Raw genomic sequence first — 20183 nt, 5'->3', positions numbered from 1 at the left:
GAGGCAGACACGTCTATTATTAATAAAACTAGGCATAGATCCGTTCTAAGAGAGGTATAAAAAAGCAAGGCTGCTTAAGAAATAGTCTTACATGTGCAAGTCAAACACTGCCTGCCTAGCAAGGAAGCATTTTATTTTCCTTTTCTGCTCACTATTATGTTCTGATTTGCACCTGCCTTTGAAGTGCTGGTGCCTATGACCAGGGGAGGTGTCAGCAGAGCTGCGAGGTCCACGGGCAGGTCCTGCAGCTCTGGCTGGGAGTTTAGGGAGCTGCTCAGATAAGGAACAGGTCAGCTGAGGCACTTCTGAGAGCTCTCGTGCCGTTTAAGGTCACCGTACCATTTAGCAGAGTGGAAAAAAAAAAAAAGGTGTTGAGTCTTCCAACAACACGGGCTGTTTTTGTAGCGGTTTGCCTGTAAACAGCCGAACATGGGGCTCAGTGGATCACACCGTGACTGAGCTGCAGTTGTTTTGCTTTTGAGCTTTTTAAGAAAAGCTGGAGGAGCAAGCAGGCCAATAAAAGTGGCTGCCAGCAACCTTAGAGTATTCCTGGGCTTTCACAGTCCCTACTTTGTGCTAGGGTTAACCCAAGCTAAATCCATGGAGAAGGAAAATGAGATGAACTTGTCTAATCGAATGGGTGTCCTGTGTCTGCACTTTGTGTCCAGGCAGAGCCTTACTCCTTGGATCCTTTCTTTCTTAATCAGCTTTATGCCACTGTAAATCTATGAGGCGATGTGCAATGACCTGTTGATGGTTTCTGTCATGCCAGTTCATGATCTGGTGGGCATTAATGTTTCATGCTTGATGAGGTTGTGCATGACTGGTCCCGTCCTGCGCTGTGTAAGGAGAGGAGCTTTGTTTTGAGGGGAGGCAGAGGCATGATGTGGTGATGCTGCAGCCAGAGGCTGGCCACGCTGCCTGCGTCTCTGCCTGCGGGCACTTGCTGGGACCTAGAGCCACTGCAGCACCTTCTCATATGGCAGCGTTGGTTTGTGGAACAGCCTTGGGATATGGTGGACCCAGCATGTGCTTCTTGCCTCTGATCTCAAGCTTTCCTTGGTCTGGCCCACGCCAGCCCCTCCTGGCTCCAGCAGTGGAAGGATGAAGGTTTGTGAGGGCGTGGCAGTGCTCACGTGGTGAACACAGCATATCACAGTACAGAGATGGATGCCTGGGACCAGATTCTCCATGTCCATGCTGGGCACTCTGTGATACTCAGATGTGCCCAGTAGCAGCAAGCTCTGGGGCAGGGAAGCCCTGGGAACCTCAACATCAGATAACAGTCCTGGGCAACCTGGTCCGGCTGGCCCTGCTTGAGTAGGGGCTTGGACCAGATGATCACCAGAAGCCCCTTCCCACCTCAACCATACTGTGTTAATAATGTGCCTATGAAGGATGTTCCGCTTATACTTGGGCACACAGGGCAAGTCAGGGATCAAAGATAATAATCCAGTGATCCTTCCACTGGCACAGGATCTTTCACTCTTGAGAGCCAGGCTCCATCTGTCTGCTTCTTATGCTCTTGCTGTGACATGGGACAGGCCATGAGGAGCTCTGGAACTACAGCCCCTTCCTGGCTTGCAGGAGACAATCAGGGGCAGTAAAGTCTCAGCTTTCCATCTGCTGCTTTCCCTCCATGTCCTGGAACCTGCCTACTCAATTTCCCCTCTCTGTCATCCCTCTGGGCTTGGCTGTGCTGTTGCATCCCACTGGTTGCTGCTATCTTGGATGATAAACCCTGAAAGGGCAATTCACCTTTATGTGCCTCGCACGAGTGGTAGTGAGCAGAGACCTGGGAGATGCCCGGCTCTCCCTTTCTACCAGCGTGGCCTCTGGGAGATGATGTGCAGATTCACCATCTGGAGAAAAGAAAGTTTTCAAGCTAATGATCTCTTTTTAACCTTTTCCTTGAAGGTTGTGTTATTTCCAATAATCCATGCTTACAATGGGGGGGGTGCAGGGATGGGGGGGTGGAGGGTTCCAACAAACCCCCTGACTCAAGCTGCCGGTCCCAGGTCTCTGGGCTCTTGGAGAGCCAGCCCTGTTCAAGGAGGACCCGAGGAAGCCTGCTTCATGCTTGTTCCTCCTCCTCTTCCTCCCTGGCTGTGGCAGTCATGGGGATGGCAGGAGTCCAGCAAGCCTTACACGCTGCAGCTCTTTACACTTTGTCGTGAGCCTCGGTCTGGGAAAGTATGTAAGAACATCCTTAAAGTTAATTATGTGTTTCAGCACCCTCCCTAAGTAGGCATGTTTTTTTTAATTGAGACCCTAAGTTGGAGGTGAGAAGAGACAGGATAGGAACCTCACTAACTTCACCCTGCAGGTTAGAAGTTGATTTTATGCCAAAACATCATTAATTTCTGCCATCTCAGAAATTAAGCCTTTGCTGTCTGTGCTCGGTGCTGAGATATGGAGGTCTCACTGCATAGCTCTATTAGCTCCATTTACCTTTCTCTTCCAAGACAGTTCTAGCACTAATTGACCAGAATTCAAACCAGCTTTCTTTCCTGGTAATGTGGGTTCATTGCTTATAATTGACCTGCTTTTCTGGCAGTGAAGAGAGCTTTACCAGCCAGCATATACTGTGTGACTGTAGCCTGTAATTACTTAGATTTAAGCCCTTGAAGGAAAATTTTAGGAGCTTTCTCTGCTGTACTGAAACTGTAAAATAATATGTAAAAGAAAAATTTCCAAGCTAGTCTTTTAAACGTCTAAGCAGAGTCAAGGAAGGAAGCTTAGCACTTCTGAGCTGGTGGCAGAATACAGCTTTCTGGAGGAGTTTATGGTTTCGGATCTCCTGGATGGATGACCAAGGAAGTAAATTTTTGTCACTCTCTCAGAGCTGTTGGTTGTAATGGGTGACACAGAGGTACCCAAATGGTTTTGCCATTCTAAAAGCACACTGTACCAAAGAAATCCCAATGCTTGGGTGTGCAGTTGCCTGCGGTCCTGTGCAGCAGTGCAGCCTCAGCTGCAACAACTCCAGTTGCTGGTACTGACCCACTCACACACCAGCATCTACACACCCCCCCTTCTCCGGCAGCTGGCCAAGAGACCCCAGTCCCTCTGGTAGCCAATTTTTTTGTGGTCTCACCTGTAGAGAGACACGGGCACCCCACTGGCTCCCAGGACCTTGCCAACTAGTCTGGCTTGGTGTTTGCTAGTGATCACACACCGACCCCTGTTTCCAGCCCAGCTGCTGCAGCCAGACCCCATACACACAGGCATGCACAACAGAGTCCCTCACCCAGGAAAATAGTTAGAAATGAAGTTTAATAGAAGATAGGGCAGACTGCACCCATCATGCACAGGGCATGGCTGGACATGCGTGCTGACCAGCACTGTTTACACAGGGATGGCCCTTTTCATCTCCTTATCCCTCTGTTTTACCACATATGTTCCTCCCAAAACCATCTTGATCCCTCCCTTCCCCAACTGTGGTTCCTTCCCTAAACATCCTATTGTAAGTCTTGTGCAATCCCCAAATGCCCTTCCCCTTCATCCTATGTGTCCCACACCCCCTGAGTCCCAAAGGAGCTCCAGTTGACTCATCTTAATGGGTTTCACAACTATACCCCGGGGCTGTAGCTCTCCTGGGACAGCCCTGGGAGGAGACAGGCAGGGTGTCCCTTGTCTGAGCCCATAATTTGGGTCTCCACCTGCCATTGTGCTCTGTGCTCCTCTGGGCTTGTGGAGATGGGCCTGGGATGGGCTGATGGCTCCTGGGATAGGCCTGAGCAGGGCGTTACTTGGTTCCCCCGCCTGCCATGGACTCTTGTGAGAATGCAGGTGAGATTTTTATTGCATAACCTAATACAGCCCACAGAAGTGGCCAAGACAGTCATGTCCATGTTCTGGTACAACCTTACACGGCAGCTGCCACCAAAAGGTGATATCTCCCACCTTTCCTCATGGGAGGTGAGGGGAGAGGGAACAGGTGTCTAAGGGGAGTGGCAAACCTCTTGCCCAAGATAACATCATAAAACTTATTCTGGAAAGGAGGTGACTGCCCATCAGCAGTCCTCACACAGCACCTCTCATATACGTATCAGAGAGCAGATTTTGTGCTTCATGCTGGATCTGGGGACTGTCCATGCCTAGTGGGTGGTGTTCGAGCAGATGCCTTCCCTTTGGATCAAGACATAGATTAGATATGAGCAAAATGTCCAGATCCAAAGCTTGGGGCATTTTGGAGCATGTGTGCGTGCCTGAATATGAGCACCTAGGGATATTTTAGGTGCTACGTGGCCTCTAGTCAAGTTTAGCATCTGCAAGGCTAAGCAGCTTGGAGTGTGGCATGTCTGGATTGCTTTCCTGAATGCGCACACCACATCAGACGCCAAAGCCAGTCAAAGATGCCAAAGCAGATGCAAAAACATCTGGACATCACCTAAAGCTCAAAGATTTTCTCCACCTTCTGCTGATACTCAGCATAGAGCATTGGCTGATCTCCAGCAGAAGTCCCTGTCTATTCTCCTGCCTTGGAGGTAAGCAATAACATAACTTCTGTCATATAGCCATGAGGGAGAGAAGAAAATTGAGAGAGTGGAAAACATACCTCGCTGTTTAAATTAACCTCTCTGGGATTCTTTTTAGAAGATAGGAAAAATGACAACCTGATTTACAACAGCCCTTTTCTGCCTTGAAATTCACTGTGTGCCTGTCCTGTCTCTCTGCATCTAGAAATAAATCATCAAGCGCTTCAGAAATGCGCTCATAGAAATGTACCCTTTTATTTGGCCACCATATGCGCTTGACAGCTCAAACACACTTTTCCAGGCAGTGCTGCCTCTCCGTTTCTTCTCCAGACCCCCTGAGTTTGAAGCATTGATTTTACATTTAGGCTTTGCAATTTTTTCCTTGGTTGGGGTCTCTAAGGGGCTGCAGAAGGGGACTGCAGCAGTTTTTTTCAGATTGTGTAAGCTGTTTTGAGGAGTTATAATGGGAAACTTAACAAGGGTGAACAGACAAGTTTTAAAAGCTTCATCCTCCAAAATGAGCAGGATATGCACGGATACACGAGCCCTAAGTTCACAAAAGCTGGTGTAATAGCAAATTGTTGAAGCATCACCCAGCCGCTGTGTGGGCCAAGACTGGCTCTGGTTTCGCCTTGGGCATGGGAGCTCAGATGCAGAAAAAACTTTTCTCTCTTTCCACTTCACAAAAAAAAAAGTCTAAACTAAAACAAAGCATCAAGATTTGTCCTTCTTACCTCATAATGACAGAAGAGGCAATCTAGAGGCAAAGAGAGAGGACTACCAAGTATTTAATTTCTCTTTCTCTGCTCAATAAAATAACCAGAGATAATCTGTTGGCTAATTTTATGCCCTTGATGCAATGCTACACTGGAGAATGAACTTAAAGTAGTTGTAAACCAAAAATACTTTAAAAAAAAAATCACAGTTTTTAAATTTTGCATTTTTATACAGGGCAAATGTAGGGCAGGACACTGTGTGCTGTCAGGGTGAGGATCAGTACGGCTTGTCTGTCCCCAGGAGTGGACACTCGGTGTGTTCTCGGGCACCGAGGACAAACGTGGCTGTGCTCTCCTGAGCACCAGAGAGCAGGAAAATTTGGATTCACACAGACAGAAACTTTGTGCAGTTCTGACCATGATTTTTGCAGATCTGGAAAGAAATCCATGACAGAGGCTTCCAGGAAGTCCCCTGCAGGGTCAGGCTTGTCTGGTCCTGCGTGTGGGACAGCCTCGATTTTGCTGGTTGTTTTGATGCATGGAAAGCCCCAGCTGATTTTTTTCTCCAATTAATAACTAATTGTTTATCTAAGATGGATCTAGTTCCCAGTGTGGAGAGGGTTACAATCCACCTCAAACCTGCCAGGTTATGCAGATGCTCACCTGGATGGAGAAAATCAGATCTCATCTGAGCTTTCTTCATTGTGGCTGAACACTTTAAACAGCAAATTAATTCAAGACGAGTGAGAGGGTCTTCCACCCGATTTAATTTTTCAGATTAAAATATGTGAGGGATCTTCACAGCATCCCAAGGCAGAGCGGGCAAATCTCTGAAATAAGACATCCATGCACATGCACACACAAAGAAAACCTGTCTGCCAGCATCCCTACTACAGATATAAACCTATGTGAACTTTCCCCATCTTCCTCTTACAGAATCTGCTCGGAGCAGGAGGCTCTGGTGGCAGAGCAGCATTCAGTTGTCTCCTTTGCCCTGGGGGTGGTGGCTTGCAGGACTGGTGTGTACTGCTTGGTTAGGAGCCCAGGTAATCCCCATGCTGAAGCCTGCATTTCAGTTTTCTGGAATTTCAGCGCTATTCTCTGGATTCCCAGAAATCTGCATTCTCATTTCCTAGAGCATTGCGTTATTGTCTTTTTGAGGAATAAATCCCCAAGTAATCTCCATGACCAATTCATACTCTTTCAGTTGCTTGTGTGACCCTGAATGCAGGAGACAGAATATAGGACAGCAGAAAAAATAAAAATTAGAGAAACATAATGCAAAGGTAAGCGTATCAGGGGATGTCCTGCTGGTTATGAAAACTCCCTTAGTCCTTAACAAGATGCGTGGCCACGTTGTTTACAGGATAGCCAGTGTAAAAAAAACCCCAATAAACAGTAGCATAAAGAGAGCTGGGATCTTGCCTGCGGACTGTTTACTTTCAAGTTGTCAAAACTAAGTTTGGAAGGATGTTAGCCAACTCTTGTGTAAATTAGAAACGTCCTGCCCAGTCCCTGGCACTGCGCTGGGAGGAGCAGCCGTCCACAGATGGACGTTGAGTTCCAGAGTGGCCCATGCACTACTTGAAGAGGCTTACTGGAGGTTGAACTTCACCTTAAAATACTCCAGCCCCAATTAGGTTGTAGCCACATAACACAGACGTGGTCTTGGTTGTTGCAAAAGGTTACTTAGCCATGTGGGGACATGTCAGCTTCTGGCTGCACACAGACTTCCAAGCAGCCCAGGCACTTTAGAGCTGTTTTCCCCTGCTTGTGCAAACTGTTTGCAGTTCTGGGTTTTCATCACGATACTGATGACGTTGAATCAACCGGTGGAGAAGACAGAATCACAGAATTGTCTCGGTTGGAAAAGCCCTTGAAGCTCCTCCAGTCCAACCATGAACCTCACCCTGACCGTTCCCAACTCCACCAGATCCCTCAGCGCTGGGTCAACCCGACTCTTCAACCCCTCCAGGGATGGGGACTCCCCCCCTGCCCTGGGCAGCCCATTCCAACGCCCAACAACCCCTTCTGCAAAGAAATCCTTCCTAAGAGCCAGTCTGACCCTGCCCTGGCGCAGCTTGAGGCCATTCCCTCTTGTTCTGGCGCTGGTTCCTTGGCTCAAGAGACTCATCCCCCCTCTCTGCACCCTCCTTTCAGGGAGTTGGAGAGGGCCATGAGGTCTCCCCTCAGCCTCCTCTTCTCCAGACTAAACCCCCCCAGTTCCCTCAGCCGCTCCCCATCAGACCTGTGCTCCAGACCCTGCACCAGCTCCGTTGCCCTTCTCTGGACACGCTCGAGTCATTCAATGGCCTTTTTGGAGTGAGGGGCCCAAAACTGAACCCACTCATCGAGAGGCGGCCTCACCAGTGCCGAGCACAGGGGTCAGATCCCTTCCCTGTCCCTGCTGGCCACGCTATTTCTGAAAGACCTGTCCTTCTCTTCCCTTGCTGCATCTTCTTGGGTGCAGTTTGATGTACAGCCATGTACCTTCAGGCCCCCTCTGGAGAAGGGATACAGGTGTGGATAGACCTTGGTTTGACCAAGGACGGCAGCTCAGCTGCTGGAACCACAAACACGGCAGTGGTGATTTTATGACTTCCTGCAATGTATTGACTCAGAGTGTTAGGGATTTTTTGATACCTTCATTTCACATATGTTTATTTGAATTTATTTTTGTATGTGACCTGAAGTCTTAATTTCCTAAGCTTGTAAGTTCTAAGTTCTACAACTTATTTGGAACAGTTGTTTTGATGAATTTCCTTGTCTGTAATGTATATTTTTTTTGTATGGCGTTCATTAGTGAATTATATACAACTGAATGTATGAATAATACATGATAACCACAGTGAGGGTAGTCAGGTGACACTTCTAATGGTTTGATGAAGTGTAAAATAATGCACACTCATGCACTCACATACACACATCCTTTTAAGAGCACGCTACTGGAGTTTCGGGGCAGTGCGAGCAGCAGGGCTGGAACTTCTCTCATCTCTCTCCAGTCGAGAAGTCATCCACTCTCCCTTTGCAGTCAGGAGAGAGAAAAAAACGTTCCAGGGCATGATTCACCTACTACTTTAGATGTGTATCTTGCAAACGAAGTGAATCAACTCTAGGACTTCCTCCATAAAAGGAGGTGTGGAGGTATTTACTTTGTAGAAATTTGAAGTTGGGTGAGATAAATTCCATCCAGGAAGCATGCTGCAGAAGACAGACATTAATATATTTTTATTAGCAATAGCTTAGAGGCCTGTGCTGCCAAGAATAGCAGATTGGGAAAAGGTGTGCAGGGTTAAAACCCCCAGCCCCCTTTTTCTCTGTATTTTAAAGGCTTCCTTTGTGCTACGAAGCAGCACACAAAGATGCCAGACAAAGAGGCAAGGCTGCTGGGAGCCTTGAAGCCCCCAATGTTCAAACTACCAAGTAGCCACAAAGTTTTTAAGCAGTGGCAAGTGAGCAATGAGAACTGCTGCCATACTCTGCTGCCTCTGCCCGTTCATTTCAGGCACTGGTGAACGCGTGGCCACGGTAAATCAGAGAGGTTGTACTAAGTAGCTGATGTAACGTAGGTGAGCGCACTGATTAGGTACAACAGTTATTCATAATCGTGCTTAATTATATTTTTCCTAGTGTAGTCTATGTTTAGGATTTTACTGAATTTTAACTTTGCACAAAGCATTTCAGAGCCAACGTTACTGTGCTGTGAGGTTGGTTAGGACAAAGACAAGCTTGCTGCAGAAACTAGTTTTGCACCAGCTCTAACATCGTTATTCAGTGGATGCATATTTCTACACTTAAAGAACAAATGCTGTAAATTTGGAGAAGCTGTGCTGCATGCATTTTCTTATACATCAAAAGAACTGAAATCCCTGCTTTACAAATGTAAAAAAACCCCAACTGACTCTTAACTATAAAGTTATGGTTGTTGCCTGAACGATGCTTTTTTTTTGTCCTTTTTCGGTGTTGTTAGGCTGCTGCCTGCTCTCCCTTGAGCTTCCATCAAAAGATGCTGTCTGTTAGTGGCCAAACGCACCCCCCCCAGGTCCTGTTGCGTTTAGCCACAGATGCAAAACTTATGATGTTTTATTATTGAAGTTTGTTAAAAGGACACAGTCCACTAATAAAACTATTTTGGTTTTCTATTGCTAATTCTGACTTGAAAGAGAGAATACGAGCTGACAAAATGTTGCAAGTTTCTTTAGCAAGAAGCAGAAATGAGGTAATGCAATTAATGCAAAGGGCAGCAGAAGCTTCTGGTAGAGCTCTCGTCATGGGAAATAATTCTTCCAAGAAAATTCACTGATGCGTTATTACCTAGCTTCACAGTATATGGGTATTTGTGGAGTTTCAGGCCAAACACACACTGCACTGCTGATGTTACAGCCTTAAAAGTTTTAAGAGTTTCTAATTGCTGCTTAATATACTGGATTTGGAAGGACTGTAGTAAAAGTTGTTTGTCCTTAGTTCCTAGCAGAGGAGACAGTTTTAGGGAGTGTATGAGTGTTTTGTCTCTAGAAGAAAATAAAAGCTGTTGATGTCCACCTCTGTCCAGGCCTTGTACTCATCCGTTTCATGATGTAGCCTCATTTAAGACTGCACTTCAGGATTAATCTAGTTTTTCTCTAATGAGGATGCATTATTCAATGTTTCTTGTGTCGTTCATTATTTTACTTCTTCCTGGGCAAGTCTATGGCTACGTGCAGCATAAATTGTCCTATTTAAACACCACTGGGAATCTGGGGCAAAATTCAACCTCAGAATTACTCCATTGATATGAATGGGCAAACGGTTGGGAAAACTTTCATGCTTATCTCTGAACATACTGATGATATTGAAAGAGCATCCAGCCAAAGGTCTGGGTGCCGAGGGGAAATTTTTAAAACTAGTAAACCAGACTGTCAGTTCAGCTGGAGCAAACGAAAAAATCCTGCAACTGAACTGAGAGTCGCTGAGCCCCATGGGGCAGTGCCCAGCTTCCCTCTCTGCTCGTGTGCCAGCGAGGTCAGTTGGGCTGAGCAGGGTAACCCCAGAGTGGGCTGTTACGGGAGCAGAGTGCGAGCAAGAGCCAGAGGTCCAAGACGGGGCACGCTGCCCGCGGCTGCTGCCTCCTCCTCTGCCTCAGCTGCAGGATGGGGCCCTTCGGCAGCAGCTACAGCGGGATGCTGCCCTGGAGAGGTGGAAGAAGCAGCCAGCTATATCTTTTCCTCTAAAACACAAGTGATGGCAGTGTTTGGGTTAAGCCCACCTGTAATTACACCACTGCACGTGAAGTGCAGCACGCTGACAAGCTGCTGAGACACACCAAGATGCACAAGCTGCAAGCGGAGTACTCACGTCCGAGTGCCAGTGGGTTTGGGATGTGTGACTTAAAACCTGGAGCTCATCTGAAAACTCAAAGCCCGTCGCAGGCCCTGAGGATGGCATTCGGATGACACAGCTCACCCGGCAAAGCACTGGGTGCTCGAGCACCCGTGAGCTCGAGCAGCTCGGGGCTGTTCCACGCTGTTTTTCCCAAAGGGCACGGACATCCCGGATCACGCTGCCTCGGCTGGACCACACTCTGCTGCTGGTGGTTGGTGGTTTGGTGTGACCGGGTAGCGAGGCACATGATGAGGGAGAATGGAGCAAAAAAGCTTTGGATGTTACTCAGCTCTCACTTGCACTGGAGTAAACTGGGAGTGAAGGGATCCACACTCGTGGAAGGTCCAGACCTGTGTTTTCTTTTACGCAGAATCTTTCTCCAGGGTGTGTGTTATTTTTTTTTTTTCTCTATTACCTTCCCCACCCTTTCAGTATTTTATTTATACTTTTGTTAGCCATTAATTTCTTTTGTTTTGTTTCCTGTTTGGTGCTTGGGAGCCCCATCTCACTGCTGGTTGCCACTCACATCTTTTACTCCCTGTCTCCTGGAGGCCTCGGGGGGTTCTGGGCATAGTGATCCCCCTGCTTGGGAATTCATCCTTTGCCATGAAGGGAAATTCATTTTCATTAAGGGAAAATGAATCTAAGCAGGATATTTGCATGGGACAGTTGATAATTTCACAGTCAGAGATTATTGCGATTACTTGAAAAGTGTTGTCAGGGTCAAAATAAAGCAGAAACAGGTTTTAGGCAGCACGAGTGAATTTTGGTGGCTGTTTCTACAGCATTTTTTGTCTAAAAGGCAGACAAATGCTTGTGGACAATATATATATGGTACTGCCAAAAAGGAGATGGCTCAGGGATCAGTGGCTGATTTTATAAACAAGCATTTAGGATATTTGAGATGAATAATTTCTAATGGAACTTAGGAGCTCTACTAGGGAGAATTCAAAAGACCATATCCACTAGACACTATGATGGCAATTTGTGACCATTTAACTTCAGTTCTTAAAAGTAAAATGGAACTTGTATTTTTGTACTATTTTGGGGGAGAGATGACTCCTGTGTACACAGTGTAATTCAAAGTATACGGTAAAAATGCTTATTTAATTTTTAAATTAACGCTTGTTATGTATAGACACCCATTCTGCTAGATGTGGACCTGCTCTGTAATACCTTGTGTCACACATGTTGATGTGGTTATTGGGGTGTTTACTGTATATTGGTCTATGTCAGTGGTTTCCAACCTTTTTTTTTTGATTTGTAAATCTTACATTTTTACAGTGGGGTGCAGTCATTTGCATGGCAAATTTAAGCTTCCAGGCGCTGGGTTTGCTTTTCTTAGTTACAACTCACAAAACCCTTAGAAGCTGCCTCTGGATCCCCAGGGCTCCCCAGGCACGCTGGAAACGACTGGCCTAAAATTAATAGGAAGGTTGTACAGAAAAACAGAAGGGAAGGGAAAAAACGTGCTGGAAGGTAGCAGAGTCCCTTCCCCCAGTGCAAACAGGGCTGGCAACTGAGAGTGCCCGGGCTGATAGCTCTGAAGATGCTATCTCCTGTACCCGGGTACTTTGCAAAACTGGATTAGGCTGCTCAGGTGCTTGTGCAGAAAAATTAAAATAGGGTAAGATGGTGTTCGAAGACATGTATGTAGATTATTCCAGCGGTGCAATAAACATTGCTTAAGGTCTGTATAGTACACATACGGCTGAAGGGAGAGGTCCCAGGTTTCCAGCCGAGCCTCTCCCTGGGAGATGCTGAGCAGAACTGGGAGCAGGCAGGGAGCTGGCAGCTTGGGCAACCCCGGCGGCTGGGAGCGAAGGTGGAAGGAGGGGGCAGAGGCGGCTGGAGAACACACAGCCCCGAGGAGACGGCCTGTGCCACCGGCAGAAGCTGGCAGGGATGGCTTGGAGGCAGGAAGCACGTCAGCCTGGCGATTTTACTCATTAATTCCTGCCATGCCAAAATGCAGCAACCTCTCTCCCCGAGCGCTTTTCGCCGTGGCAGAGTACGTGTGCTCGCTCGGATTACTCATAGTTGGCTGCGATGTCTATTCGCAACATATTGTTTGACAAATGTCAATTCTGAAGAAAAATAATTTAAATTATTTCTTCGAGACAAAGTTTCAGATTTAACATTGAGCAGATGCTCTGTCTAAAATTAGCATAATGATTCCTCATGCCTGCTACTTACCAGGACATGTGTCTTTAATGTAAGTGTTGGAATAATAATGAAACTTTGCAGTGATTTTTTGGATAATTGAAGATTCTCCCGCATGCTTTTGAAATGTTTAACAAGCACAGGGACCTTTTGAGTTAAGGAACGCTGTTATTCCCATTTTGCAGATGTGGAAAGTGAGACGCAGAGCTCCTGTGGTGCCTGAGGTCCAGGGCCGAGGTGAGCTGGGGGGAGCTGAGCCACAGCGGGGGGGACCGAGACTCTCAGGCAGCCCAGTGGGCGCTGCCCTTCAGTGGGCATTAAACTCCTGATTGCTGATGTGATGGCTGAAAAGGGATGTGGGCTTCTGGGGTCAGACTGTTCAAAATAAACACACCTCAGGAAAGGTGCCTGGTGGGATTTCCAGGAGCAGGGGGAGCTCAGGGCTTGTCGGTGGTGCTGACGGAGCCTAAAACTTCTGAAGATCTCGTTTCACTTTTAGGGATTTACAGTTCAGGTTGTAAAAGGTTGTTAAATATATCTGAAACACGTTTGATTCACATGTTTCTGCTGCTCCATCTTTCCCAAGGGGAAAGATGACATGAAAACCATATTCCCTGTCCCCCCCCTCCATCAGGAGCGTGATTGCTCATTCTTGGGCATAGGGGCTTTAAAAAAAAAAAAAAAAACAACACAACAGCATCTGTAAGTCCCCAGATAGTTTCCCCAGATGGGAAGACTTAGACACAGAAAGGTGAAGTGACTTGATAGTTGCACAGCAAATCAGTGGGAGAAATATGAAAATCCCTGATTCCCACACTGTAGCATTCTTTACGGGGAACCTCCTTTCCCACTGGGTTACTCAAATGGTAGCTCTAGCAGTCATGTGTATGGAAAAGCTGAAAGTCCTGACCATGCTTTCAGCTTCTGTTAAAGCATTTTAGCAACAGGGAAGAGAGGGATGAGGTAGGGACCAGCTGGAAGCGTGCAGAGCACTGAGGGGGGCTCAAGGAGGAGCACAGCGCTGGGAACTCCTGCACAGCAGCAGGGATGGTGGAAAAACTAATAGAGCTCAAAAAAAAAAAAAAAAAAAAAAAAAAAAAAGAGGTGGGAACAGTTTCAAAGAGGCCTTTTCAGGCAGCGGGTAATTTTTGCACACCCTGGGCCACGCTGAGGTGAACAGGGGTGGGTGAAGGATGGGGAGGCAGCGTAACCAGTCTAAACACCAAGGGGAGGAAGAGTCTGACCTTTAAATGAGGAGTGAGATGTGGTTGTTTTAACCATCCTGGACTTGAGGACAGTCCCTTTCCTGACTAAATGCTGGATTCTAACAAAGGATTTCCACAAAACTGCCCACCGTGGCCTGAACTTAACCCCATGTGTTCCTGACCCTGCAGCGGGAAGAGGAGTCTCGGGGGAACCTGGTCCCTCGTTTTCCCATTTAAGCAAAACCGCACTCTTCCACCTAAGAAAAGCCACCGTGGGGCAAACACCTTTGTGTTGATTGCCTTGAATGGCCGTGTTTGTACTGTTCAGGGGAAAAATACCTCCACCTGTTTGGGTGCTGGAGCACACAGATCAACCTCGGTAACTGGGAGGAGGGCGTTTGGGTGTTTGGTGTGGTGGGTGGAGTCAAGGATGCTGGTTAAAAATAAAATTTAAAAATCCATAATATTTTTTTTGGTGAAAATCTTAAATGTACTCATGTTTGGTGCTGTGTGGTGCACTTTATAAGCAACATTAGCACCTTGCTACTGTTTTCATTAATTCCTGGGGCTGTGTCTTCTGAGGAGAGAGAGTTTATCGTGGCAGAGGTGCTGAAGGCTCTCAGAGGCACGCTGTGTGCCCTTGCCCTTTCAGACTGGAAGGCTGTATTTTAGTAAGTGCTTCTCCCAGCCAGTTCTCAGTTCATCCCCATGTGCAAAAAAAGGAAGGAAGATCATAGATGTGTCAGGAGGAGATGATCTGTCTGGCCTAGTAAAATCAGAACCATCGTGAGGCTGCTGCTGGAATTTGAGGTGTTTACGGAATTACCGGAATGTAATTGATTTTCCCCCACGGAGTAATTGAGAGACACCTTTGGTGGCTGCTTTTGCTTCTGGTTAGGGGTCCTTGCGTTTCTGTCCATGCTCCCGTGAGCTGTATTTCATTTATTACGTGTCTGTCCAAATACTCAAGTCCAATTTGATGAAGGAAGTGGATGCCTTGCTGTATCCAGTCCCTTCTATCGCCACAGTCCCCTGCTCAGTCCGGGTTGCGTTACCTGACCTTTAAGTGACAAACCTGCTTTTACTGATTTTGGCCCAGCAAACCAGAGTCGGTCTGTGCAGAGCTCTGGACGCGATCTGCTCTCTGTGGCCAGGAGCAAACTGGATGTGCAGCTGGGGCCGTAACCCCAGCGACCAGGACGGAGCAGCTTTGTAACTGCAGCCAGCCCCGATGTGAAAGTTTGCTCGAGGGGGAAACACACCCAATTTCAGTGTTTATCAAGTGAGGTTTGGGAGGGTAGAGGCTACTCCACATGCACAGGTTGAGAGTCCTCGTGGGCCCATTAGCGTATCCAGTGTCTGACTGCATCCGTACAATTCCTTAAAGACCTTAAGCAACTGCACCTGCTTACGCCAAAGTGACCGAGGCTGAGAGAGAGGGGGGAGACCGGGGCAGCACGGGAGCAAAATTAAACAAATAAAACTATGAAGCATTTTTACATCACCCTCTAATTCTCATTTCTGTCTGGAACGAGAGAAGCTGAAATTGGGTGTGAAACTGGGCTATTGAGGAAATATGTTCACAGAAAGTGCATGTGTAACATGGTATTTTCTCATTTTTAACACCAAAAGCATTTTGGGGATGCAGTTTACACGGCGTTTGCCCTGTGGCCGGTTGGCAATGAGCCAGACTGGTGTTTCGGTAGGAGGTTTCCAATCCTTGATTCTCCTGAAAAGCAACATGTTGTTTTCTGAGTGAAACGACAACTCTGTTGATGTTCACCCCAAAAAGCACATCCTGCTACGTTTCTTGTTTGGCTGCCAGCGTAATTCTTTCCATCATAGAGACCTCACATCATCATTAGGTGACTTTTTTTTTGACTTAACCCTGACTTTATAAAATCTGGAGTCAGCTAGGAACGTAGGCTTGGTAATAGTGGGTTTTTTTGGGGGGGTGGGGTGGGGTTTTTTGGACTAGTGATTTTTTTTGCATAGCCTGCATTAGAAAAGGAGCTCTGAGATGCAGTTTTGCTAGGATGGCTGTGTCAGCTCTGGGGTAGAGCTGTTTTCACCACGACGTGTTTTACCAGGCACACCGTGCAGTGGCAGGCAGTTATCAGGCATCTACTGATGAGCTGGGAAAAATAAGTAATCTTGACAAGAGTTCTCATTTTTGCCAGCAAAACCCTATCTACAGCAGCACTTCTAATGACTACGGAAGACGCAGGAAACATTTTGCTGAATATGCACATATAGTTCAAATGTAAACACAGCCTGGGATGCACGGCTACTCCACTGCTTTCTTCTAAAAACCCCCCAGCCTGCTTCTCCCCAGCTGAAAACCCAGGGCTCGGTGCTCTGAGCTCACCTCGGGCTGCCCGGAGCCGGGATCCCGCTCGGGAGCCAGGGCAAACGCCACCGGAGCCCTTTTGCCATCACCACGTGGGAGAGGGACACGCTCTGCGGCTCTCGCCTGCCTGAGCGTTTTGCTTTGCCTGCAGCCGTCTGAAGGAGCACTTTGTCTCCCCCTTTTAGCGCAAGGGCTCAGGCTTGCAGTGTGTCACGGCAGTGATAACTTAAAAAAAAAAAAAAGAAAAAAAAAGAAAAAAAAGAAGGAAAAAGAAGGAAAAAGAAAAAAAAAGAAGACGAAAGGAAAGGGTGGGTGCGTCTGGGGAGCACATCAGGCAGTTTGAGCGGGCGCGGGTCCCGGCTCCCGCGGCGGTGCCCGGCGCTGCGCACCCCGCTCCGCGCCCGCGGAGTTTCCCTCCGCTGGAAACCCCGGCGCGGCCCCCCGTGGGCAGCCCCGCCGGCCCCTCCTGCAGCCTCGGGGGAGGGGGGGGGTGTGTGCTCACGGGTCCCCTCCGGGATAGCATCCCCCCCCCCATGTGTGTGCCCCCCGCCCCGCTCCCGCAGCCCCGGGGAAGGGCAGCTCTCGGCTGCCGCGGGGGGAGCGCCTGGATCAGCGAGGCGGGGGGAGCCGGGACAGCTGCGGAGGGGAGGAGGAGGATGTGGAGGAGGAAGGCGGCGAGGGAGGGATGGAGAGGGGAGGGAGGCGGCGCGGCGGGCGAGCCGCTCTGGCAGCGCCGTGCCGGCATCGCGCTCCCTCGGCCGGGCCGGGGCTCCCTCCTCCTTCCCCCCCCCGCCCCCCCCCCCCAGGCAAGAAGCCGCTTTTGTGGTGGAAAGCGCTGGCGTGTGCGGGGCGGGGGGGCCGGGCCCATCTCCGAGCCGCTCCCGTGCTCCGGCCCGGAGGGGTTTTGCTCCCCCCCCACCCCGTGCGTGGGCAGCCGGGACCGGGCAGCGCCTCCTGCAGCAGCCGGGGGCTGCAGGATTCCCTTGTCTGTGCCCAGAGCCACAGCAGCTGCTTGACAACAGGAAACAATGTGTAGTGAATGGAAAAAGGGGGAGGCGCTGCCTGAACAACTTCCCTTTACATCACTGCCCAAATAAGGAGCTTTAAACTAACCTTTTCTATTGCAGCCCGGCAGAAGATCCCCCTGGAGTCCCAGGGTCCCCACCTCTCACCGGGCAGAGTCATGGGAGAGCCGCGGCTGCCGTGCGGGGGGCATGTGCAGGTAACAAATCCCATCGCTTCATTCCAGGCACTCGCTGCTGGGGGTGGTGGTGGTTGTGTGCGTGCTTTGAGAGAGATATATATTTTATTTATCTTTTTTTTTTTTTTTTTTCTGGTAGCAGCCGCGGTCAGCGCTGAGAGGGAAGCGCAGCCGATGAGGCGTAATTAAGAGCACTTGTAACACACGGGCACGTCTCGCTGATGAGGTCACTGCAATGAGTAACCAGGAGTTACTGGGTGTCGGGCTACTGGATACTGTAAACACGGAGGGGTTGTTTCTCTTGATCCGCCGCCAGCCAGCCCGGGTGCTGCCCTGGCACCGGCGTAAGCTGCAGCTCCGCTCTTAATTGGCGGCCACCTCTAATTAAGGTGCCGAGAGCTGGGGACTTTCGCTGGCTGCACCATGTGGCAGGGGTGAGCTGTCTGTCTGTCTGTCTGTCTGGGACGGATTTCCTCCTTATCACTTGTACAGGAAAGCAAGTGGGGAGCGGAGGGGTTGTTCTTGGGCGACACGTGATGGGAGCGGAGCTGCGAGAGGAAAATCCCCGCCCGGGCTCCCGGCGAGCACTTTCCCACCCCAGAGCCCAAAATATCTGCGGGGCTTCTGCAGGCAGGGGAGGAGGTTGGACCTGCTGGCTGCAGAGGGCCTGTACCTGCGGGCTGACCCTTTGGGTGTTTGATCCCTTTTAAGCGCTTCTGATTAGCACCTGCACATCAGCATAAAATGAGACAGCTTTAAAAATGCATTAAGTCTGAGTAAATGAGTGCTAACGATTTAAGCTTCTTAATCCTCCTCGATGGAAATTAATAACGCTTTTGATGCACCCAGAGGTGCGATCAGAAATGCAGACACGCGCTGAGCTGCTCTATGCAAATGTGTGGATTGTTATTCCGGAAAAAGGCACCGTGCATTATTGTATTTTTTTTTTTTTTTTTTTTTTTGCTCCTCGTTCTTTAGCTAATTGGCGTGAAAGCGCCTGCCACTTTTACCCAATTACACTCTGGCAAGTGGAAATGGCTGGGGCAGCTGACACGGTGATTTATGGTGTGAGCAATACAATCCAAACCCTGCTCCACTGCTAGAGGATAACCTGTAGCTTACAGGCTTTTAGTTTCCCTGGTGTTGAAAGATTATTAGTGTCAGTGCGCAGAGCTGGTTTTAACCTTCGCTGTCTGGATGTCCTGATAGCCTCTTCGTCGTAACTCCCATCTTGAATTTTATTTGGCTTCAGCGATCCCCTGGGAAGCTGTTTGTGCTTGTTGGGGACTGTCATGTTTTTCTGACAACCTCAGTGCTTCAGGAACTTTTCATTCTGACTCTTGCAGGAAAATGTTCACAATGCTGTCAGAGAGCATTTTCCCACTACAAATAGGTGGTTTTGGGGGGGGGTGGGACATTGTGACTCTCGCTTGGCTTACAGGTGTCAGGAGGTTCCAAAGCCCGGTCAGTGAGTCCTGTTGCCCCCATCCCCTTCCTCCCTTCCCCTTCGCAGCAAACAGGTCTAACTGAAGGGGTCGTGGAAATACGATTTCTTTCATCCCTAGAGCAGAATCCTTCAGATGGAGGATGCAGGGATACTGCTGTAGGAGATGGTGGGGGTTGCTATGTGCTGTCCTGACTTGCTTCTGAGAAGACAAGCCTTCTGCCTCCAAGGCTTGCCGTCAGGCTGCTTGGGCTGGTGAAGGATTCACCGCAGTCCTTATTAAGGACAGGAGAAACAGAATCTGTAGAGGACTTGTGTAAACTGTGCATCAAGGGAAAAACTTCCAGAAGTTACTAGTTGATTAATTAATGAATGTGTTACCACCAAACTGCTTGCAGCAGGTCTGGGCTTTGTGTCCTCTGGGACACATTCAGCACATGCAGAAGTGTGGTGCAGCCCCTGAGAATTGCCTTTGAGGAGCCCTCTCTGCTGGGGAAGCTCTTGCAACATAAAGGAAGGGGACTCACTCACTGTGACTGACCATTTTCACCCTAATCCACAATAGGCACTTCTAATTTCTCTGTGTCAGACATCAGCCATTTCAGAAACATTTGTGTGTCCCACTGCAGCTTCTCTACTGTGCTTTTAGCATCTTAACAAGGGACCCTCACAAGATTTCTGTCCCCCCTGCCCTGATGAGTGGCTGCTCCCGGTGCACGAGCGGCAGAAAAAGGAGAGACAGGACCGCAGGTTCTGCTTGTTTGGTTTTCCCAACTGCGCAAAAGCACGTTCTCGCAGCTGGGGCAGAGGAGAGAGGAGACCGGTGGGCGAGCAAACTCAGAAATGTTTGGAGTTTGCTCTTGAAAAATATACGGCAGCAGTCAATAGAATAGCTCAGTGTTCAGCCTGCGTAGTTTGCAGTTTGTGTGAGCGTGGTCGGATGTGGGGGACTACTAAGGGGATCCGGTGGGGTGAGTCCCTGGAGAAACAGTTTAGAAAATAATATTTATTCTGAAGTTAACAACAAAAGCGCTGTTGAGAAACCTTTCCCGAGCTGCGGGGATAAGGCATCGCTGACATGGGTGGTTTAGCAGTAATCGGAGAGAGCAGGGAAGTGTATCCCAGCTGGGGAAATCACCGCGGCCATCCTGTTGATTGGGTGGCAGGTCATTAATGAGGGGCTCCTGGGAACTCCCTTGCTATACGTCACTGGCAAAGTCCCATGGCCATGTCGGGTAGCTCCTTCTGCGTTAAGAAAGCTG

General features: G+C 48.7%; 1 protein-coding gene across 4 annotated transcripts in view; it reads left to right on the top strand.

Moving 5' to 3' along the window:
- The window catches only part of HIVEP3 (HIVEP zinc finger 3), a 278600-nt gene that overhangs the window by 139622 nt on the left and 118795 nt on the right, over positions 1–20183 (top strand). For 2 of the 4 annotated variants that reach the window (XM_074894251.1, XM_074894252.1), the window contains one exon: positions 17404–17498. The exons of 1 other annotated variant lie outside the window; for it this stretch is intronic. The gene's annotated coding sequence lies outside the window, so the exon portion shown is untranslated. Of the gene's footprint in view, positions 1–17346; positions 17499–20183 lie in introns of those variants that run through there. One more of the 4 variants, XM_074894253.1, reaches the window with a different exon arrangement.

Source organism: Strix uralensis, chromosome 25 (assembly GCF_047716275.1).
Source record: "Strix uralensis isolate ZFMK-TIS-50842 chromosome 25, bStrUra1, whole genome shotgun sequence".
Classification (NCBI taxonomy): domain Eukaryota; kingdom Metazoa; phylum Chordata; class Aves; order Strigiformes; family Strigidae; genus Strix; species Strix uralensis.
The sequence above is the reverse complement of the archived record's forward strand: the minus strand, read 5'-3'. Positions and strand labels throughout refer to the sequence as shown.